Source organism: Cupressus sempervirens, chromosome 11 (genome assembly GCF_028749045.1).
Source record: "Cupressus sempervirens isolate cs-2001-9-10 chromosome 11, ASM2874904v1, whole genome shotgun sequence".
In the NCBI taxonomy this organism is placed as follows: domain Eukaryota; kingdom Viridiplantae; phylum Streptophyta; class Pinopsida; order Cupressales; family Cupressaceae; genus Cupressus; species Cupressus sempervirens.
Window position 1 is genome coordinate 383,308,666 of NC_143128.1, and position 9,416 is coordinate 383,318,081.

The 9,416-nt window shown below is 37.3% G+C and overlaps 1 long non-coding RNA gene across 1 annotated transcript; it reads left to right on the forward strand.

The window, feature by feature from the left end:
* Window positions 1–2,151: 2,151 nt before the first annotated feature.
* Window positions 2,152–3,123, forward strand: LOC149529662 (uncharacterized). Its single transcript, XR_016358705.1, has 3 exons — window positions 2,152–2,269; window positions 2,349–2,445; window positions 3,000–3,123. It is a non-coding gene; the product is annotated as an uncharacterized LOC149529662 (long non-coding RNA).
* The last annotated feature ends 6,293 nt before the right edge of the window (window positions 3,124–9,416 follow it).

The window sequence follows — 9,416 nt, forward strand, 5'->3', positions numbered from 1 at the left end:
GAGAGGATATATCACATAGCACCATCATCACTACATGGTTTGGGCCCATTTTCTATGGACGGCATAAAGGTGTCTTACAACAAAGTTTCTGAATTGATGGAGTATGTTGGACCGTGTCACGATTACAAAAGTTGGATGCATATTGTTAAATATAAAAAAAGTATGCGTAGGTATGCCCTCTCCGCAAATTATATACAACAACAAGACAATAATCAAAGTAAAAGTGTGGCTATATACATTGATGGAAGGCCAAAAGCAACAGGGAATATTGTGGGTTTTATAAATAGTACACGACCTGGGTCAACTATAAAGCAACCCAATTGCATATTTGAGGCACGTAAGGGAAATTGTGTATTCATCTGTGCATTAAAATCAATACGTGCAGGGGAAGAGCTTCTTATTGATTACAATTTGAACCGCATAGATACAAACAAGGCTACTATCATGGGGGTGGTACATACTATTAAACCAACTTCTAATCAATGACTCCAACATACCATTTAGTCAATAAATTTTTGGCTAACATTTTTATACTTCATCTTTGACACAGTGGCACAATATGGAGCAACCACCCGGAGGGGATGCTGATGATGCTCCCGGCTCATCTACACATGAGCAGGTAAAACTCATTTGTAATTGTGCAAACTAGATAGAAGCAAAATATTATTTTTTTTAATGTTGTTTTCTTTATTGTTTTGGAGTAATTTTGATAATACTAATACTATTGTTGTCACAGAGGACTAGTGGTCGGAGGGAGGGAAAGGAACTTGCAGTCCCTCAGCAGGCCCCCCCTGAGGAGGACCCTTTCTATATCGATTTAGCAAAGACCGATGACCTGATCGGTTCGATTAAAATTAATTTAAAGAAAATTAGCAAAGAAATTCTACGTTTGGCAACCATAAAGCCTATGACTCAAAAAATAAAAGATAGGGCATCTGAATTGTTGCACACCTCTAAGTCCTTAAAAGTAAGTATTAATGAAATTTTTAATTATAACAAGAGTTCAATAATAGTTTTTATGTTATGCTCTTTTATGGCATTAATTAAAATATGGATGCGTTGTCTTTATAGAGTTTTTTGCTTGATTTCGAGCCCCGTTCCCATGATGAGGGTGCTGCAGGTGGTTCAGGTAGATCGCATGTTCCATTCCCCACTTCTGTTTTCCACTGAATATATATAGGAATGATCATAATCATTGACAATACATGCTCGAACAATCCTTTTTTTTAATGCTCTAACAAACTTGTCCATGCTAGTCCACGCGTTCTATATTTATGCATGCTCTAACAATTTTATTCTTCAGCTTCACATCAATTGAATCCTACGATGACATCGCCTCCATCCAGGATGACCACAAATCTCTTTTCGACTGTTGAGTCAACAACACATAGCTTACATGCATCGATTGTTGCACCATCTGCTGGTACACAAATCCCTCTTTTTCTCTCTTATGACAGCAACAAACAGTTTCTTTTTTACAACTTTATAACATCAATTATCATTTTTTCTTTTATACTTCGATCGTGACAAAGACTTATGAAACTTATGAAACTTTTTGCAATAGGACCTACAACATCATTTCCTGGATGTTCCTATGTTCCTAGTATGGGAACGGTGAAGGATGTCACATTGATCGTCAGTGACAATGAAGGCATTCCATTAAAAGTAGCCAAAGTTCCTGGTACTTTAAAGTTATTATTATTCTATAGTGATATAATAGTAATTTAGTTTTTGATCACTCTTCATCGACTAATGATCCCATGATTGTTTTGTAGAGAATGATCTTTTTTGGAGAAAACTTGGTGATGAGTGTTTGTGAATATTTGGGCCCACCATGCGTACCTGGTGGAACATCATAGCCTAACTAAAACCCCAAACCACTATTTTGATTTCATATCATTGCTATAATAGTTTTCCTTTTCGTCCATTTCTTGAACTATATTAAAGGTAGCTTCACTTCATTTATGAGTCTAACATGTTTTTTTTTCCTTAAAAGGTGGAATCATCAATGCAAACCATTGAAGGATGATCTTATAGAGAGCATGACCCAACTCTTTGGACCTTGTGCATTCGAGAGAAACAAGCTCCTTGAAAAAGCTGGTTTATGTTTGAAGTATATTAGGGACCAGTACAGAAAAAATTTACGGGATAACCCCAGGTACAAGCGTCCGCCCTATGTTCCTGAGGCTAAGTGGCAGGCTCTGATTTTGGATGGAAAGTATAAAGCTGACAAGAAAAATAATATTACACCAGTGGAGAGTACAACAAGGTATGTGATACTGTTGAGAATCTAATTATGTACTAATTAACCTCCATATTTATACTAACATATTTCAAACTTTTCATAGATTGCCTGACACATCAAAGGCAACAAAGGCAAGACTAGAAAAGCACGGGACACACAAGCTCGGCTCTGGTGGTTTTTCGAAACTTCAAGCAAGTGTTGTAAGTATTAGTAAATGAAAAATTGTATCAAATTTTCTATATAATGTGAAGGGAAATGCTAGGACTCCCTTATTTAGCTCATCAATTATAAATAGGTCAATAGAATATAATAATAGCAGTGGATTTTCATATTCAATATAAACAATTCAACAATTGAAGTCAAGACTCTGCAATCTAGATTAGTGAAGAAAACTTGTGATTCACTAATATGACATTATTTAAAATCTCACCCTTGATTGAATTTTCCTCCAATAGTTGAGAATAAAGGCAGTGATTGAAAGAATGAGGGAATGCAGCAGCACTTGCAGCCATTTTTATTTCCAAAGAGCTGAACTAACTCTTAACCAACTTAAGAATTTGGAGAAAATATGTTGATACAAGCAAAGCATACAAAAACGCAACATTTATATAGTAGATTGCTCCATCAAAACTGCTCAATTTTTTTCCTATTATATTGTGATGGATATAGATGATTTGCTGTTGATATTTTAACTACCCTCCATTGGTTGATGAAACAATGCAAGTAAAATTCACCATACCACGCAAAAATGCAGGGCTCAGAGTTCAAGAGATGCCTCACAGAAGACGATAAGAGAATTGGCTTCCAACAAGGCTATAGAGCCGTGGATGAATGGCTACGAGCTGAAATTAGTGTGGAAGGTTCTAATACTGATGCATCTCAGCCATAGGTAAATAAGCTAAATGAAATTTATTTCAAATTGAATACTTTACCAATTAGTCTATTTGATGTTAAGTTCCAATATAAAGTGAGTATATCTATTTTAAGCAAGCAATGATAACAATGCGTAGGATGTTGGAATGCAGCCTGACAATCCTTCTACACAATCTATGTATGTCGAAGGTTCGCATGATGTGCATCCTAGTGGTGGAGGTATGCATTTTCTATTAAATTTTTTATATGTAATTGCAATTGGTGTTTGGATTAACGTAACATTTTGTATAGCAGCTGTAGAGGATCGAGGGGTCGATGTTCATGACCGTGTTGACGTTGAGTCCAGACAAAATGATGTGGTCAGATCAGGTAAAGAGACACAGTTATGTTATTTAAAATAATTAGATACTTGTAACAATTATAATTATTTTTTTTAGTTTTAACTCTTTTATTTGTTATTGCAGAGGACCCCCCTTTGCAACAACATAGGAATTTGAGATCATCAAGAACAGAGAACAGAACAACTGATGAGGGGGGAATTGATGATGACACTGATGCTCCTCTTAGAGCTTGCATAGAAAAAAGAAATAGAAAGAAAAAAAACAAATGATTGTCACTACATACCTTAATTGATAACGACTGTATTTTATGTCTCAATGAATTTAATTATGTGCTAATGAATGTTCATGAATTATGTGTTAATGCAGAATATTGATGAATGTTGCATGTTAATGAATCTAATGTGTTAATGAATGTTATCATGTGATATTGATTGAATGTTATCATGTGATATTGATTGAATGTTACATTTTATTAATGGTTGAAAGAATGAATGAATGTCAGATGTTAACGGGGAATGTAGAGTGATGTTAGGGGGAGGGGGGTGGGGCCAAATGATCTTCCACCTTCACGTGGTTGGCCCTGTTTAGTAGAGAATATTAAACTATTCTCGAAACAAAGTGAAGCTCAATAAGATACTCAAATAACCACCCTACCCCAAAACACACGAATGTGTGTTAATTCTCCATATAGGTTGTGATACACTCATAAACTCCAACGCTTCATAAGAGATCACCACTCTTATATCAATTCATAGTACAACGTTTGAACTCCAATGGCTATGCAAGGACTTCATAAGTATAAGGGTTACACATATCAAGAAGGGTTAATGTCATAGTATGTAGAATGAGAGACTAGCCATATTGATAGTTTGATAAGATGGTTTGACTCTTCCTAATGGGTTTTACAAATACCACATAATCAAATCATCTTGGATTAGCCATATTATCCATTATTGTTGTAGTATTCTATTTTATATCACATACACTCTCTTTCACGAAAATATTTATGCATGCCCTTAATCTCCAATTGATGCATCCCATCTCTTGGTAACATTCCCTTAAGCCAATTTGTCCAACAATTTGGATATACTGTCTGTACTCCCATATTATGTTGCGATTCTAGTGTGTGTTGTGCTCCATTGGTCTTCTTTTTTATTTCACACACACTGCGCACTCTTACTCATTCACACATATCCACACCTTATATTTTTCCAAGATAGAGCCTTTAAAATTTATATTTGAAATCTAAAATTATTTCCATCCCATTGATATTGATATGGGAACCCTAGAGTACTTGTATGAATGGATGTGTATTTTCATTCCCAACTCCTTGTAAATGCAAAGATGTTAGTAGTTCAGTCAACAATATAATATTACTTTATCAATCTTATGCAATCCCTTGCAAGTAGATTAGAAGCTCCCCAAAGGACAATAATTGCTCCCCCTGCATATTCACTACTACTATGTCAAGGTAACTTTAAGGATTTTATAAATGAGAATTTGTGTCAATGATTAGCAATTTTATCCATTGTGTTGGCACATCATAGCCACGGTCCTCTTAATTGAATGAGGTCTTATTTGTGGCATTTGTCCCACCACACAGCTCCTTTATTTGGTTCACCTAGCAGATGGGTCACCCAAAATAATTAACTTTTCAGTCTCAGTGCCTTATTAGTATCACACTTCATTATACTTCTACCTTTGTGAGATATATAATTGTTGTTTTATTCATATAAGTCATTGGATATATAAAAGTCGATATGTCCTCCAGAAATTAAGACTTGAGATGACGAGCTAAGAACAAAATAAATCCAGAATATTTCATTATGTGCCATCCCAATATACAGTTTTGTGGCTGTTATTGTTTTAAGTATGAGGTTGATCATCTGGTACCAATAATGCTTGAATATTGTCTTTGTCTTCACCAAAATAAAATTCTCCATCAACATAGAAAAATTGCAATTATGATCTGTAATCATAGAGTGCTCTAAGAGGCCCTATGCAAATCATTTCCACTGCATACTCCCACCGCATACTTTAGATCTTAATCTTTTCATTGCATTTGTAGGTGACATGGTAAGTAGTTTTGGTAACAATACTTGCTTTGCATAGAAGACAGCTACTCACTGAAACTACTATGACATCTTCCTTCATCCTCATAGTTGTATAACACGTTATGTATATCATGATTCACTACATACACAATGATCTTCATTCCTTTCTATTGATACATATCAAGTTCTAACCCAGTAATCTTCCATCGTTGGTTCCTATTACAAAGTTGATGCAACACAAGGTGAGTCAGAGATATAGTTATTCTAGTGGTTCAGAAGTTCTCCATCATTATTTCAGGCATGTGATTCTATTATTCCTGGGAAATGATCTGTTGTGATACTAGATCTCTGATTTGCTGTCTCTGATTTGCTGTCTTGATCAAGATATTTTCCCAAAAAAAGGTTGATCAGGATTTTCCCAATTTTTTCTAGAATTTTGGCCCACATTTTGTCAATAATTTTTTTCCCCTTAGCATTAGCTAGTAAGGAGGAAAATCAAACTTGTTGACTTCTTGCCTCCAAATCTGACAAGAACTCCACAAGCTCTTCATCTAAAAACACAGTGATTCTTTTCAAACGCAAATACATCACTAGCAATTCATTTTGTTTGGCCCGTCACAATAAGCACAACATTTTTCCTTTCCATGTCACTGTTTGTGATTGCTATTACATCACCATTGCCTATATAAGCTGAGTAGAAATGGATCAATCGAGAGAACTTTATTATAAATTTAGCTTTCAAATTGCACAACACTGGTTCTTCTAAATCGTAAAAGATGGTAAACAAAACTTGTGAATCCTAATGAGCATTTTGTGCCTCCTTGAGTTACTCAAATATATGAGCAAAATTACCACAAACTGTCAAAAAGCTATGCAGATCTTTCACACACAATTTTCATTTCAAAAATAGAAGTAACATCATTTTTGTAGCTTCCTCTGTCATTTGTAGGAAAATCATCTTAGTGAATATTGTAAAAAAAAAACAAAAACAAGTTTTTATACCCCTATGCAAAAATCGCAACTACTTAGGGTATAGTCCCATGAAGAGAGGGGAGCCACTTAAACTGCTAAGAAGTTCAGGGGACTCATAAATCAGCTGGTCCCATGGCTTTTATAGGGAAAATTGTACTAAAAACAAATTGGTTGAATTTTTTTGGGACATTAGCAGTCTCATAATTCTATGTCACCAATTAATGCTAAAATAATTAATTGAGAGTCTTTGTAATGGCTGATGTATTTGATGTGGAACAACTGAACCAAATTAGGAGTTAAAACAAAGCTAGACTTTTTCATTAAGAACTACAACCCCCTCATGGATCGTACATCATAGCAGCCAGCATTACTGGCTCATCTGACAAGTGTTTCTTTGTTTCTTGGCATTTACCTTTTGTAGTTTTTGATTGATTTTGAGGGTTTGACTTAGAAGTTAAATACATTCTAGTTCTGAGCTAATGCAATGTATTTCTTTGCCCTTATGCATAATTTTGAAATACTACATATCATAAATACATGTTTGATATTTTTTTGTGAAAACACACCCATCCTCCAAAAAAAATATCATCGTAACACCATCATAACTTTCACACATGACAATTTTTTTCCCATTATTTACAAACATTTCAATGTAGTAAACATATAATTATTGCACTATATCTTGCACACTTTTCTTGTAGAATATATAACTATTGTAGGTTACATAAAAAGACTTTATCAAGATAAATCTGGTTGAGATCCCATGCAACCCTTCTAGAAAAATATTTGAAGTATAGTTCATTAAACCCATCTTTTTATTAGAGTTCACATTTGAAGAAGGGAGCATGATAGATTGGCTTGAAACAATCCTCGCACTAAGACCAAGCGCGGACCCTCGTCCTCTTGGCCCCAACTAGCAAGCACATAGGACATCAAGCAAGAGGCAACCTACCTAGTGGAGTGTTGGTATCTACCCTCCCTATTCAGGCCATATCTAAATTTATTTCACAGCATCCAATCACCATACAATTGGAATCAAGGAGCTTGTGGCGGGGCCACTGTGGTGGTGACGGCAGTTGGCGTCGTCGCCACAGTGGCCCCACCATATTGCTAAACACGGACGTCACAATTGTGACGCACGCACGTGCATTGCGATGAAATAAGCATCGTGTGCATAGCAACGCCATCGCAATTGATGATTTTGCATCGCAATTGTGACACATTTGCAAACATTGCGACGGCCAGCGGCGTCGACAACACCGTCGCAAGTTTCCATGGACGTGCAAGTGCGACGCCCACGGATGAACTGTAAAGGCTCTCGCCTCAGTGAACCATTATTGTAGGCAAAATCAACAAGATGTAGGTATCTCTCCCATTTGACCTGATGATCCATCACGTACATATGTAGCATGTCCTCCAAAACCTAATTCACTTGCTCAGTTTGGCCGTCGATCTGAGGATGGTACGCTATACTAAAATTGAGCCTGGTGCCCAAAGTCGACTGCGACTCTCTCCAAAATGAAGAAGTGAACAAGGAGTCTCTATCAGATATGATCTTACGGGGAACACCATGAAGTCTAACAATGTCCTGCAAGAACACCTGAGCTATGTCTCGTGTTGTGAATGTAGTATGCACGGGTGAAAAATGGGCAACCTTGGTCAATGTGTCAAGTATCACCAAAATGGCATCATGGTGACAAGATGACATAGGAAGACCAACAATAAAATCCATAGATATAGTGTCCCATTTCCACACTGCAATCTCATGTGGTTGGAGAAGCCCGCCAGGATGACGGTGCTCCGCCTTCACCCGCTGGCACTCGAGGCATCTTGCAACTATGCTAGCAATCTGCACTCTCATGCCTGGCCAATGATACAACTACCTCAAATCTACATGTAACTTCTTAACATCGGGGTGCGCTGCATAAGGTGCTCTGTGAGCCTCAAGTACAATGAGCTCGTGCAAACCCCCAATGGAAGGTACATACATATGTCCCCTATGTCACAAAAGTCCATCGAAATCCAAGGAATACTCTACAAACTTCCCTTCCAAGGGTCTCTGGGAGTGTACTAACTGACTTACTTCTGCATAAAGCTCATCAGCTGGTAAGTGCTGCAAGATCCGCTCTCTCAAGTCAGTGCAAGTAGTCATAGATGAAAGCTCATGGCGCCTTCTACTTAAGGCATCTGCAACCACATTCTCCTTTCCCTTGATGTAATGTACATCAAAATCATACTCACATAGGAACTCCATCCACCTTCTTTGCCTAGCATTAAGGTTCGACTGAGAAAATATGTACTGCAAGCTCTAGTGATTGGAATGAAGCTCGAATCTATGACCTAGAAGGAAATGTCACCATCTCACCAAGGCATGAACCACTGCTGCTAGTTCTAGGTCATGAGTAGGATAATTGAGTTCATGAGTCTTCAACATCCTAGACTCAAAGGAAATCGGTCGTCCTTCCTATATAAGGACTGTTCCTAAACCATCTAAAGATGCATCGGTGCACACCACAAAATCTGCAACAAGATCTGGTACTGCCAGAATCGGTGCACTCGTGAGGGCTCTCTTGAGCTCTTCAAAAGCTCTACCACACTTCTCCGTCCACTCGTACTTCTTCCCCTTTCTCTGAAGAGAAGTGATGGGGTGTACCAATCTAGAGAATCCTGAAATGAAGCGTCGGTAATATCCTGCTAGCCCCATAAAGCTCCTCACTTCAGTAACACTGGTGGGTGCTGGCCAATCCATGATAGCCCTAATCTTTGATGGGTCTACTGAGACACCATCACCTGATATGACATGACCCAAATAATGTATCTCGGGTCTAAAGAATACACACTTTGACAAGCTGCCAAACAACTGATTCTCTCTCAGCCTCTGCAATACTTGTCTCAGGTGCTCTTCATGCTCTCTCTCATCATGAGAATAAA